This window comes from Mastomys coucha, unplaced genomic scaffold, assembly GCF_008632895.1.
Source record: "Mastomys coucha isolate ucsf_1 unplaced genomic scaffold, UCSF_Mcou_1 pScaffold15, whole genome shotgun sequence".
In the NCBI taxonomy this organism is placed as follows: Eukaryota; Metazoa; Chordata; class Mammalia; order Rodentia; family Muridae; genus Mastomys; species Mastomys coucha.
The window spans coordinates 91,414,230-91,429,454 of record NW_022196897.1 but is presented as its reverse complement, the minus strand read 5'-3'; the positions used below and the strand labels follow the sequence as shown (position 1 = coordinate 91,429,454).

General features: G+C 35.4%; 1 protein-coding gene across 12 annotated transcripts in view; it reads right to left on the bottom strand.

The window, feature by feature from the left end:
- Immp1l (inner mitochondrial membrane peptidase subunit 1) overlaps window positions 1-15,225 on the bottom strand; it is a 60,086-nt gene that overhangs the window by 36,315 nt on the left and 8,546 nt on the right. For 2 of the 12 annotated variants that reach the window (XM_031371268.1, XM_031371271.1), the window contains 4 exons: window positions 12,078-12,182; window positions 9,529-9,784; window positions 8,405-8,570; window positions 5,394-5,503 (listed from right to left, as the gene is read on the bottom strand). The exons of 2 other annotated variants lie outside the window; for them this stretch is intronic. The gene's annotated coding sequence lies outside the window, so the exon portion shown is untranslated. The remainder of the gene's footprint in view (window positions 1-5,393; window positions 5,504-8,404; window positions 8,571-9,528; window positions 9,785-12,077; window positions 12,183-15,225) is intronic. 8 more of the 12 variants (XM_031371269.1, XM_031371270.1, XM_031371275.1 and 5 more) reach the window with 6 other exon arrangements.

Below are 15,225 nucleotides of genomic sequence, written 5' to 3'. Positions count from 1 at the left end.
CTTTTTTCCACTGGATGGTTTTAGCTCCTTTGTCAAAGATTAAGTGACCATAGGTGCATGGGTTCAATCCTGGGTCTTCAATTCGGTTCCTTTTTCAATGAGGATTATATTCTTCAGTAAGCAACAGAATACTAAAATAGTAACTTAAAGGTCTGTTTTCTATTAACACTAGCAGTTATAGCCAGGTTAGAGGCAGAAATAACCAAGAACAAAGAAATAATGAGACTTAACTCTCTGTCAACCTAGATTTTTGTTATTGTTTTTGTTGGTTTGTTTGTTTCCAGGAAGATACCTTCCTTTTACCTGCATCTATCTAAGTAGCTAAAAGTATATTAAAAAGTTCAAGAGGTGCTCCAAGAATCATATTTGTAGCATAATTGAACCTTTAAAATTCATGTGAAATATCACTTTAAAATAGGAGAAAAAATAAAGAAAACTTAAAATGTTTAAGATGGATATAGATATGGACATGGAGATAATATATACTTTTATTCTGAAAAAAAAAGTTTAGCTATGGAAATACAAACTCTAGTGCTAGGAATGGGTTACCTCTCAAGCAGTTGCTGGCTCATAGACCACCAAACATTATAGGACATTGCCACTGCTCCTGGTTACTCTCCAGAAGTTGCCAGTAAGATCTTATTGCTGAAGATGCCAATCACATATATCATAAAATATGGAAAAATCAAGTGATTGCAGTCCTGGACCATCCTTACTGGCTAGATATTATAATGCTAAAAGATGCTATGTAGGCTAGTAATCATCATTTACTAGGACAGTAATCATCAATCTTACCCAGCTGTGACCCCTGAGCTAAAGTAATTCACAATAGTGATATAAATGTTATAGGAGTAACTAACCATTTCTTGGTTAGATTTAAGGCCACCTTTACCTGGCACCGTTATCATGTCAAGTACTTGTGCCTAGATAGGACACAGGCCATAAAGGAGAGCCTAGTACTATTATTCTACTAAGTAGAGAAAGCATTAAAATGACTCCTAATGTGTTAATACTATATCCATACATTACTGCATCTCTTAACTCTCATCAGAAACATTTCTTGTAGAAGATAGTGTGACAGAGACTGACAGCTGGTCAATGTGCAAAAAACAAGAGGTTGGCCCTACACAAGAGATACATATCACACCCTTTTCCCCAAGGCTCAGTAATCATCATAGAAGAGGGAGTAGAAAGATTTTAAGATCCAGAGGTGGTGGATGACTACATGAAACTACATTATTCCAGACACACCAGGAATGAAATATACATGAACTCACAGAGATTCTAACAGCATGTATAAGACCTGAGCAAGTTCAAGCCCGACAAAATTGAATAATGGAAATGGGACATAGGCACAAAGACTAATAAACCCTAGCTGAAGAGCTATAATATTTGATAGCTGCAAAAAAGAAAAGAGTTAGTTTTGTTTAAGGTAGGCAAGAAAGAGTTGGGTTTTTGTTTGGCTGGTTGGTTCGGGTTTTGTTTTGTTGTTGTTTTAAAATCCCAGGAATTGATAACTTGTTTTGGGTAGAATTATAGGTTTTAGCATAATCCCTCTAGCTACCAACATTCCTTTCTTTCCAATCTGTGGTAAGTCAAAATGTTTCCAAACATTTCTTCATGCCCCCTGAGATACTGAATTATCACAGTTGAGAACAGCTATAGTGAGGGCAAAAAAGATAGGATGAGTTTATGGGCAGAGTTTTATTACAAACTTGGGAACTGTGGTGGTTTGAATGAGAAAGGCATACAGGCCATATATTTGAATGCTTGGTCCCTATTTGGGGGAACTGATTGGGAAGGATTAGGAGATAGTGCATTGATGGAGAAAGTGTGTTACTGGGGGTGTGGAAGTGGGGATGTGCTTTGAGGTTTCAAAAGTTACTTATTTTCTCTCTGTCTCTCCCTCTCCCTCTCCCCCCACCCTGTTTGTCTTTCCCTGTCTCTCTGTCTCTTTCTCTGTCTCTCTCTGTCTCTGTCTCTCCCTCTCTCTCTGTCTTTCCTGGTCTCTCTCTGTCTGTCTCTTTCTCTGTCTCTCTCTGTCTCTGTCTCTCCCTCTCCCCCCTCCCTCCCTCTCTTTCTCTCTCTCTCTCTCTTTCTGTTTGTCTTTCCCTGTCTCTGTCTGTCTGTCTGTCTGTCTCTGTCTCTGTCTCTGGTTCTGGGCCACATACTTACAGATCAAGATGTAAGCTCTCACCTGCTGTTCCATTCCCATGACTGCCTACCTATTGCCATGTTCCTTGCCATGATGGATAAGGGCTCACCCCATGGAAGAATGAACCCCCCAAAATGTTTTCTTTCTTAAGTTACCTTGATCACAGCAATAGAAAAGTTACTAAAACAAGATTAACAATAATACTCTGGAGAGACAGAGAGAGGGGGATCATAAGACTAGTGGTTAGAGAAAGAAAAAGTGGTAAGACAGAAAGATAATTATTGAACAATTCAAGCAGAAGAACTTCACTGCCAGTTGTGACAGTAGCTACAAAAGGCTAATGTTCTCAGTAAAAACAAAGCAACTATAGAATCTGAATATGTTATACAGAATATTTCTTTAAAAGTATGAGGTATGAATAAAGAAGACCCCAGAGGGGATCATCCTAGACTGTACAAATGAAGAAAGAGATTAAGTAGCAATGCATGCATTCGTTGTTCTGCTTCCTAACTGTGGATGCTATGTTACCAGCTACATTAAGCTTCTGTCTTCATGACTTCCCTACCATGATAGACTGTACCCTGAGCTGTGAACCACAATAAACCACTTCACCCTTAAGTTGCTTTTGTCAGAGTATTTTATCACAGCAACAGAGAGAGGGGCAGGGGGAAGGAGGCAGAGGGACATTAAACAATCCAATGAAAATAATATCAACTCATTAGATTGTGATTTTTTTCCAGTTATCAACGTTTCCATAAACTTTAATGTTTAATGTACCTGTTCTGTACAGAAACATTTTTTTTCAGTTCTTTTTAGTGGAACTGTTGCTACATAGTAATGCTTTGCTGAACTTTATGCAGAACTCTTAAACTGCTTCTCAAAACATCTGCAACCTTTTAATTTTTTTTACTGGAAATACATGAATATTTCAGTTTCTCTACATATTTACCAATACCTCATAATACCCATGCTTTTCTTATTGACATCTTAATAAACATGAATTGACATCTCAACTGTGAAACTGATTTTCATTTGGTTAATAAATAATATTAAGTATATTTTTCTTATGCTTATTGGCCATTTATCTATCTTTGAAAAAAATGGCCTTTAAAACCATCTGTCCACCTTTATAATTATAATTTTAAATGTAGCTGAATCAAAGATTTTAAGCATGTTATGAAATACTCCCACAATCCAAATATTTGTGAAGCTGAGGCAGGATGGTCTTGAATTCAAGGTCAGGATGAAACACAGTGAGACACAGTGAGACTCTGCTTCAAAATAAAACTCAATATAAATTATTATATAAATTTACTAAGAAGATTAGATTCAGCCTAAGAAAAGATGAAATGAACTAGTATGTAGATTTGGAACTAAAACATGAAAACAGGTAGACAATAAAGGAAACGAGAAGTACCAGAAATCTAAAGGAAAGAAGAGAGTAGAGCACAGGCTGGTTTGAGGCTCTGTGTCCACTTTTACCCTTGGGGTAGCCAGACCCATTTTACACCACCAGGTTGGACTGGAAGGAGCCAAGTGGGTGAGTAGAGGCAGGATCTTGTTAAGTGGTGAGTGCACAGGCGAAGACCCCTCCACACACACACACACACACACTGAAGAACAGCTTCTGAGAACTGGTTCCATTTATTGGGGAACAAAGGCTATTTAAACCTTTGGGAAGTGTACATCATTGGCCAAGGCCAAGGTGCTAGGGATGCCTCATTTGCATGAACAGGCATTCCAGGTGCTGTTGGATATGACCTTATGAGGGGAAAGAAAGTTTAAACTGGTTATCAGCTATATAAACTTCTCTGGTGAGACAAAGATCAGGTGCACAGGGCTACATATGCTGAGACATGCAGGCCTCGGGGCGTGGGACAGCAATCCTACTCCTGCCAATCTCAGGACGAGATTTCTGGGGTTTGGACACCCCTCAACCCCACTGTTGCTCCAGCTTGTTCCCATGACTTCCTGGGTCTACAATGATGAGTTTTATCAACTTGGCACAATCTAGAACCACTTCTCAATGAGGGACTGTCTAGATTAGCCTGGCCTGTGGACATATCTGTGGAAGGTTGTGTTGATTATATTGAAGTGGGAAAATATGCCCATTGCGAATGATATGATTCCCTCATTTCAGACCCATACTATAAGTGTAGAGAAGGGACTCAGAAGTTGGTAGCTTTTCAGTTTTGTAGAAAAGTAAGGTAGCAACTGTCTCACATGTTTTTGTTTTCTCAATCATGAGCTGAGATCAAGAATTCCTGACATAAAGTCAACTAGTAAGCTAAGAGTTACTGATGTGTTGTTTCTAGTATATGCCTACTGTAACAAATAAATCTAACAGCATAAAACAATACAAGTATATAAACTCACAGTCTGCAGGTCAGAATTATACAATGAATCTCGCTGGTTTAAACCAAGGTATAACAAGGCTCAATGTCTTTTCCAGATGTTTAGGTAAAAATTCTTGGTTTTTACCAGCATTCACTGGCTCAGAGTTCCTTTCCTTCACCCTCAAAGCCTTGCATTTCTCCATCATTCAATGGTCCCTCTCCATTCTCTTACTTACAAAGACATATAACTATATTCTTCTCACAGTAATCTATGATGATCAATGTTCTTATTTTAATCCTATCTTCAAATTCCTTTTACCATGAATAATAAAGTGTTCACAGGTTCAGGGATTACGAGATAGAGGTCTTTGGAAGGCCATTATTCTATTTATCTCATCAGGATACTAATACACAAATCTAGAAATTATTCCAGTGTATCCCCCCCAAAACAGAATATGCCATCAACTGGCAATCTTTTGAAATATGTATATATATGTTCATATATATATTTACATATATATTCAAATTATTAGAGGTAAGCCCAAGATATATAACCATATACTTTGGGAGTATGGCTCAGTGTTCTATATGAACAAGTTCTCCATGTGACTCCAAAGCAAACTAACATTTGAAAGCCACTGTTATAAACTATCAAGGAGGCTAATGGCATATCTAGCCTCAGAAACCTTGTTCATCTATTCACTACCATGTGCTATATAATTTACCATATCCTAGCTGTGTTGTGAGTAGAGGTGGGGAGCATGAGCATTCAAAACTGAACGTAGGGTGCCAAGCATGCTAGGCAAGCACCCAGCACTGAGGTACAGCCTCAGACACTTTGACATCTTTGACTCTGAAGCATATTCTCACTAATTTGTTGAGGCGGGCTGGCCCTGACTCACCTTGTAGCCCAGGCAGGCCTTGAATCTGCAAATTTCTTGCTTCCCCTTCCCAAATAGCTGAGATTACAGGCTTGTGCCTTGAAGGCTGTGCTTCAAAATTCTAATCCTACCTAAGAAACAAAAAATGGTATCTTTTATTCCCTATTATATTTATATGATCTAAAAACTAATGACATAAAGATTTATGTCATTAAGATGAATCAATTCCTTTAAAGAACATACATACTTTAAAATTTATTAAAATAATTAGTGAGAGAGCTAAGAAAAACTGTCACTTAATATAGCAAGAGATATTCAGAATAATCTTCCCTTGTAATATAGCAAAATTCAAGTAATATTGGTCAAAAGGAAGCAAGGCTGGTGTCTTTCCATATTATTCTACATTCTTGACAAGAAGATCTGTTTCTGTTAATAGACATATGAGAAACTGCCAGGCATCAGAATAGCAGCAGCCCTTAAGTGGTAACGCTTGCTGTGTGCCAGGAACCGTTGCAATTGCTTTATAGAGGCTAACTTGCTCAATATTCAGGAATCTCATTTTACATATGAAGAAAGCAAAGTATAGAGATTTTGAGAACTACTCACGTAATTCACAGCATACAGATGAACCATATAGCCTACATTCTCCTCTGATGCTATACATCTCTCAATTTCAGTGAAGGAAATGTTTTGGCAACTATCAGATATATGGGAATAAAGAGTGACATGGAGAAAAGAGAGGTTGGACTTGACAGTAAAACCAAAAACAAAAACTGAACAAAGTGAATTGCAGAAGCAAGAGACAAGAGATTCCTTTATTTAGGTGTTTGAAGGCATTGGCACTAACTCACTCTACAATCCTAATTTAGATCAAAGGGCTGAAAGAAAATGAGTAATTTCAGAATTTCCAAAGCCATAAATGGCACATAAATGATGACTTAGGTATGGAATTCTTTGAGAAGGCATTTTGTATCAAACACAGGGGGAAATTTTCAATATCAAATGCTAAGACTACAGGTTTCTGAACATTTTAGCAGCCAACTAAAGCAATGATTAATATTGTTTTGTTAACATTACTGCACTGATATAAAAGGGGACTTATTACAAGTTATAAAAGTATTAGTCTTAGCCAATAGCTAGCAGGGTAGGGTGGATCTCAGTCCTGGGAAAGCAAAGCAGGAGTTCAATGTCAGGAATTTAAGGCCAGCCTGGAATACATGAGACCTTTTCTCAGAAACAATACTATTGCTATATTTACTTCCATTTGGGCCAGAAAAAAAAGTAATTTTGACAGATCTGATATGAAGTTACTTTAAAAACCACGTTCTCCCATAGAAAGATGAATATGAAGCAACTGTAAGATATATGTCCACTTATGATCCTAAATGGAGGTTACTTTGACAAGGAGAGTGCAAAGGCTCATCAAGATACAAAAGTGCTGCATAGTACATACTGTGCAATGGCTCAGTCATTCACGTTCACATAGCAGCCTCTCCAACAATACAAATTCAAACTCCTGTTACAGCAAAATCACCCTTACAACTGCTCATGAATTGACCAAATCTATAAATATTAAATTGACTGTAAGATTTGCCCAGTTTACTTCTCATGTTCAAAAACTACAAATTCAGAACACTCTGATCCCACAATCTATGAAGATTTTATTAAGCCTTTTTATTTTATTCTAAGAGGAAAAAATCCAGCATCTTTTTCAAGTTTAAGGCAACGAACACTCCTTCACTTTGATTATAGCATCAAAATAACCTCATAATTGAATACTAACCAAAATTAAAAATCTGTAACTCAAATTCTCATGCTTTTGGCCCTAGTAATGAATCCTTCCAAGCAAAGAGACAGTTTTAACAAATCCTATGAAAGAAGCCCAAAAAAAGGTCTTTGGCTGACATTTGTGGCCATAGAAGTCTGCTCAACATTTTCAGAAGCGTAAGATTTAACCATTCTTATTTTAAACTGTCAACTTTGCAATGATTCTATAAATTTTCCTCATCAGTTAAAATTTATAATGAGATCTATAACATACTACTATAGTCACTTTCATCAATCACAATGCACATGTTCAGCTCAGTCTTCATGTGGGTCCTCCAACAACTGGAAAGGGGCTTTCTCCAAAGCTGTAGCCTGACTATGGAATCCCCAACAGGGCTGCCTTGTCTGGCCTCAGTGGGAGATGATACCCCTAATCCTGCAGAGAGTTGATGTACCAGGGAGGGCCCACCCTCTCTGAGGATAAAAGGAAGATGGGGGAGGGACATTGTGAGGGGCAGCGGGGACTGGGAACAGGGGCAAGCAGGGGCAGAATTTGGAATGTTGTTCTGTTAAATCTAACGTCCCTTTAAATCTATCTCTCATTTCTTGTACCTTATATCCCAGTATTTTATCTCACAAAATACCTCAGCTCTTACTTACATCATTATGTGTCATCAATGCTAAAATTTAAATAGTAGATATCTACCTTTTCAAGATGAATCAAATGTACAAATTTCTAACAGAGTACTACACTTGAATAACCTATATTCATGCAAAAGAATGTATACCATTGGGAAGACCTTACATGTTCATGTTGAATTTAATTAAGATGTACTTATTTTAGGTCTTCTTAAGGAAAAAGAAATTATAACAAAATACAAATGGATATCTAAAATTGAAGGAGACTAACTCTGAAGAGCCACTTAATAAATAGCTTAACTACAATTATAAATTCCTGTTGTGCTTAAAAAAGCAAACTTACAGATTTAATATTAAAAAATGATACTTTCAAAACAATAGTAACACAGTATTATTAACTAGAGCTGATGTATTATTATCTGAGATGATGGGAAACTACCTGAGCTATATAAGTAATTTCATGATGATGAAAGAAAGAGTTCAGTCCCTTTATTTCATGGATAGATTTTTCTCATAATAAAATTTTAAGTAAATAATTTTTCTCAAGTAGTACAAATACAGTTTAGGTGAAATCGTGTTGACCTTACTCATTCATTTCAAACAGTAAAATGAAGAAGCACACTTACAATGTAGTAGCTTGAAACTGGTCACACCAAATCCAGTAAGAAGAACATGTTTGTAGGGAAAGTAGGCAAAGCACTATTCACACTTACATTCTACTTGATGGCTTTCCAGTAAAGACAGTATATGAAGATGAAAGGCACGGCATGTACACAGATGGTATAGGTACATCTATAATGTAAGTGATTATGTTTTACTCTTATAATATCATGAAGGTATGTTAGTTGTCCATAGTCAGTCAAAATTTAAAGTTTAAAAACATCTAAAATGCATTTTTATAATCTACTTTTGAAATATAAAGCTACTGGATCAAGAATCACAAAAAGATACAAGTCAAGTCCTATGAATAAATATTTTTAAATTAACTACTCTGAGATCATAACACTGACAACACTAATTATCTTTTCTTGTCTTGGCAGTTATGGTGCATACTGTTTGGGTGACTGATGGGATAATTTCACTTCAGCTTCTCTCAGTTTATTCTGAATTGTAAGAGAAGAATATTAAAACAATTAACACCTCTAAACAAAGTATTTGATAAGGTTCTGGGCTGAAATACAATCTTTTAAAAAATTAACCAATGGACAGATTCTAGAGCAAATAGCTACTCCATGTGCTGAATGAAAGCTGGACTGAGAACCACTGCTCTCTAGAAATAGCCACTCAACATTACATCAACTACTCTCAGCCTTGGTTATGTTACATCATGTATTTCTCACAAAGAGCCATTTCATCAAAAGTTTGAGCTAATGTTACTTAAATATCATAAATGTGTCATATATTTGAAATTACTAAATGTTTGTTATCAGCAACTGTATGTCAAAACAAATTATTTTCAATTTCTTACATCAATACACATTTTACTATTATCAATAATGGCCCTATATCTAAAAGAATATAAAAATATTTAAATTAATATTTAATATCACATACAAACTTTTACTAACAGCAATTACTTGGTCACTCAACTAAAAAAAAAGCATAAGACATCACCAAACAAGTTTTATATTTGAACAATTTAAGAAATTTTGAACCATATGATGCTGTTTTTTATATGTCACAGAATTTATAAGTCACATTACTTACACCTACATATTACAATAAAAGATATATTCTTTGCATTGATCACCTGGTTTTTGTTGTTGTTTATAAAATTAATCACAGTAAGCAGGGCAGAAATAGCTTTGAGCTTCGTGAATTGACATCCAAGAGATGGGAAAGGATTAGTTCTCAGTTGCTGCCAGTTATAACGCCAGGTGGCTTTTTCTGCAGTGAAGGTGTTACCGATAATCCCATTACACTGGTACTAAATCTTGCAGACATCAAAATTATCACCAAGGTTCCTTTTCATCCCATCCTTTCCAAATGACTGGAAGTCGCTTCACCTGAAAGAAGTCAAATCCACATGCAGCTGCTGTTTTAGCAGGCAGCATACTCCCTGAGAATGCCAGTCATGATTCAATTTTGCTGTGCTGGTGGCCCCCTATTCCCTGTCCAATAATACATCTGTTAAAAAATCCTACAGCTACAAATCAAGTTTAATCCTACCAGGGACCTCATGTTGGTCTTGTCTTCCAAAAAGGCAGCAGGGTCTGCTGTCTATCTCTGCTAATGTCTGGGGAATACCCTTTAAATCCCAGCCCTACTTAGAAGAATAAGCTAAGGATCACAAAACATGACCTCAAAAACCCTGATATGACTATATTCTGACCCAGAGGCATTCATTCTAGGTGAAGATTAGAACTTTGCATAATAAGATTACACAGCAAGTGAATGATATCAAGGGACTATCCATATGCAGCCGCCTGGTTCTGTATAGACAGCCTGTGCTGCACAATATGCACTGCCGAGAAAGAGCTGGGTCTTTCTAGCTGAAATAAAATAGATTCACATAAATTAGTTGGCCATTTCCAGAGTCCTAAATCCCCTATTACATCTTTTATTGACAGCTCCTGTGAGGATAGCACAAATGTTACTCCTTTTTATTCTGTGCTTCTGTAACATCATGCTCTGTAATTGAAATGTACATAGATTATGTCTTAAAATTAACATCTTGTTTGCTATAATCTTGGATTACAATTGACTGTGTACATAATAAAATTAGGAAATCAATGGATGGATTTATCATCTCCAAGAAACTAGAGGTATTATTTATACAGGGGTTTAACATTTTATGTCAGCACTTTAAATACAAAAGTCAGAGAGTAGTTAATAAAATTTAAGTGAGTCAAAGAATACAACAGCCATTGGCTAATGCCTACATAAAAGTTAAATTGTGTAAAGATTAAGTCATATTACTCAAAATTCAGGAAGTGGTAAAAATACAAGGAATGTATTATTTTCTCTAAGCTATATTCTACCAAGTCAACTATTTATGCTGACATCTACACTTTTTAAGATTTATATTTATTATTTTTATGTGTATGTGTGTATGTGCATGCAGGACTGTATATATGTGAGTGTAAGTGCACATGGAAGCCAAAAGAGTGCACCAGGATTTGTGAAGTTGGAGCTTTAGGTGGTTGGGAACCACATGACAATTTTGGCAAATCAAATTTGGGTCTCATGCCAAAAACATTACATGCTCGTAAGTGCTGAGTCATTCAGCCAACTTGGGCCTACATTTCTTCATAAAGAGGATACTCTGGTTTGGTTGGCTGGTAGTTTTTCAAGACATGGTTTCTCTGTGTCTCCCTAGCTGTCCTGGAATTTGTTCTGTAGACCAAGCTGCCCTCAAACTCACAGGGATCCTCCTGCCTCTGCCTCCAGAGTGCTGGGATTAAATGCCTTCACCACTACCACCCAGCTTTACATCATGTTTTTAAAAACAAATCCCCACAATCATTATATAACTACATTGTAGGATGGTTGAATCATCTCTTATTACTTATTACTCATGGTCTTATAATTCATAATTACATATTTAAAAGTATGTCTCAGTGAAATAATGTCTCTTTATAGTACCATACAGAGAATTTTCTATGTAAAAAATTCTAGAGATATTTAGAAAACATTTTATAAGTAAACATATAAAAAGAAAGCTTCCTGTCCATTTATACAAGCACCAGTCTGGAAATATCTGAGGGCATAAAAGGAGTTAGCTTTACTTTAAAATGTATTAAAACTGCTTGTGTGGTTGTTGTAAAACATGTTCTTTATTATACTTAAATGTGGCTTTATTTGTTAAGTTTCATTTACCCAGTATTTCTGAAGAATATTCCTCATTCATCATATCATCATAGCATATTTAAGCTCTCATCACAATATATTTAAGTCTACCTACATACTATCTGGTCAGTACTCAGGAGACATGTAATATAATTCTGATTTTCTATTCAGTATTATTATTGACAGAACTGTAAGTAAACAATCCAATTTCATAGTGCATGTATATTCTTTAGATACTTTGAGCATATTATTAGAAAAATAATAAGGAATGCAACAATATGTATTTTTGTCATGATATATTGCTATGCTTGTGTAATAAATACACTGTGTAGTCAGTCCCCTGTGACTGTTGAATACTTTAAATGTGACCAACTAAAGCTAACATATACAACACAATGAATTCTGAATACAATACAAATCATGGAAAAATACAACATTTTAAAAGTTTCTACTGATACATGTTGAATAGTTAGGTAATATTTGGATATAGCTGGCTAAGAAAAACATTACATGGTTCACATTAAATTGCCACTGGACAATACTGTGTTGGCATTCGTATATTTTCAATAGCTTGTTCTGATGTTCATTTGCTTCTGTCAGCTTGACACAAGTTATCTGGAAAAAGAGAACCCCAATTGAGAAACTGCTGCCATCAAATTGGCCTGTGGATAAGTTTATGATATTTTCTTAATTAATGATTGATGTGGAAGGTTTAGCACACTGTGAGAAATGGCAGGTGGTCCTGGGAGATGTAAGAAAACAGGCTGAGCAAGCCATGAGGAGCAAGAAAGTAAGCAGCATTCTCACATGATTCTTGCCTCTGCTTCTGCCTGAATGCCTGTCCTGACTTTGCTCAATGGTGGACAAGTATACCAAACATAGTGTTTCCTTCCCAAACCCTTTTTGGTCAGGGTGTTTATCATGGCAATACAAAGTGAATGGGAACAGTTTCTAAACTAAATGAAACTGTATAATACAGCACTAGAGCATGGGTTGAGGGAAAACAGGTTGATGGATAAACTAAGTAAAAACAGAATATGATGTTGTTTTTTAAGTTTCTTGTTTCTGGCTTAAAGGAAATAGTAAGAGATTTCCCTGGCTGCTGGCTACTGCAAACTTAACAGGAATCATGATGTGTCAAGCTACAAAAAGATGCTTCAAAACCAGTAAACCTAGGATTGGTTTGGGATATGTGGTTATGTGTTAATGAGACAGTGTCTCACTATGTAGTTTCAGGGGCTTCAACCTCATGGCGAGTCTCCTGATTCAGCCACAGAATTGCAAGAATTAGACTTGCAAGTATTACAAGCATATGCCAACATTTATAGTAAATACACGTTTTTTTTTAGAATCTTTTCATCCTCTCAAATACTGTTGCAATAAAAATGTAGATTTAAAAATAGATATATCCCTCCTTGGCTACTTCTGTATGTTACACCCCAGTGCAATAGAGAGCAGCTTAAAAACATGTCTGGGTTTACAAAGGACCATGATTTTTTTTTTCCTATATAACTACAAAATTGTTTATATTCAAAATTTGTCAACATATTTAAGTAGCAAATAAAGAGACTAAAGCATTTGGTATAGTCCAGGGTTTTAGCAAAAAGAAAGAGATCAATTTTGTAAATTATTAGTAAGCAGCTTTTTATAAATCTTTTCTTCATATCCATTAATGTCTTTTAAGCTTTCATTTAAAAATAGTTCAATGAAAATAGTTTTAGGTATTATAAGAATACCTAAAAATGGCTAAAATGCATAACATATGCCTAGCAACCAAAAAATAGAATGACACATGTACAATGACCACAGACAAACCATATGATCAAAATAAAATCTATCTCTGCTGAGTATTGAAGTGTGATTTCAAACAATACTTAAATATTTAAGGTATTAGCTTATTTAAAGGTTGTTTTTCATAATTATTCCTTTATAATATTTACTTACTATATAACACTGCTGAAATTTAGTGTCTGTGAATAACATAGTTAAAATTTAATCTATTTATTGTTTAATCATGACACTTTTAGCTTCTTAAAATTATTTAAGTTTAGCCTTTTTCTAGTTACAAGTATCATATAGGTGTACACACACACACACACACACACACACACACACATACACACGCACACAGGCATATGAAAACAACAGCAACAACAACAAAAAAAACCCTTTCTAACCATCAATAGATGAGTGCAATGATATTCACTCTAAGTTAATCTCCAGACATCCAAATTCATGAATAAAAATTCATCAGTTTTAAATACACTGAGCCTATTAAGCAAGAACAAAAGCATATGCACAAAAGAGCTTTTAATATATTTCAAAGCCCACAAGAGCCATGGTCTCATTAAAATTATAAATTACACAAACATGGAATGAAGATTCAAACGGCAGTGCAGCTAAGCAGATTACAGAAAAGCCCGCGTTCCATATGATAACACACCATGGCCCTCCCAGATGGGGGCTTGGAACAAAAAGGCCATCACCACAGCTAGGGAAAACCTCCTTGTGATCTCTGGTTTCTGTTCAGCACATGACAGCCAAATAATATGTTGATTATTCTGTTTGTGCTGCTAAGCTTGTACGATGGAATAAAAGCGATATGATCTATTGTGAACCCAATGCTAATGTGTTGCTCCACTCATAAGTAATATACTGATTTATTTTGAAATTATCTTTTATCTGAATATCAGTTTTTAAATGCATGAATTAAAATAAAAGCCAGGATAAAATAATAGTTAATTTGATACTTTAAACTAAAAATTGTAGTTGACAAGTGAAGAACATTTAAATGCTTAGTGAGCAGTCAAGTCTAATCATCTACCTTTCTTTTACTTTATGCATTGTGATCAGAGTGTATTTTAAAATATCTTAAATTGGAAAATTAATCTCATTATGAAATATAAAAGTAGCACAACAGTAATTAACTTACTAATATACACTACTGACTAGATAAAAGCTAAATAATTAGGGTATTCACAAAGATAATTCTGTAATGTAAATAACAGCACACATTAGACCATATAGTGGCATTTTGAAAAAAAATATAATTGAAGGTCTCATAAATACTTAAAACTTAGTCACAAATGGTAATCATGTGGTCCTACTGAAAATAATTTAGAAGACATTTATAATGTTTGAATATAACTGCCAGCATTAAAAAATTGCCCTGGTGACAAAAAGTTAAAATCTAATTTTTCTTTCAATTAAAAGTGTATACTTAATATGCTAATCTTTAATAGAGAGAATTATACTTAATTTAGCTTACTAGGATTATCAACAAATGCTTCACAAAATTATATATTTCATAAATAAACACATGAGTATCAGTGTCATTGAGAACCATAACATTTATTTTCCTATTCCAAAAATTCCTGTCTGAACAACACAGCAGATTCTTCTTAAAGACAGATAACAACACAAAGCAGCAATAAAAGAAACACAAAAGGCAAATGTTGACACACAGGCCAATTTTCTTAAGGAGCTGTTTTGTAGTACAGGGTCCCCAGTGAAGGAGTTAGAGAAAGGACCAAAGGAGCTGAAGAGTTTGCAGCCCCTTAGGACGAACAACAACATGAACTAACTAGTATCCTCAGAGCTCCCAGGGACTCAGCCACCAACCAAGGACTATACATGGTGGGACTGATTGTTCTGGCAG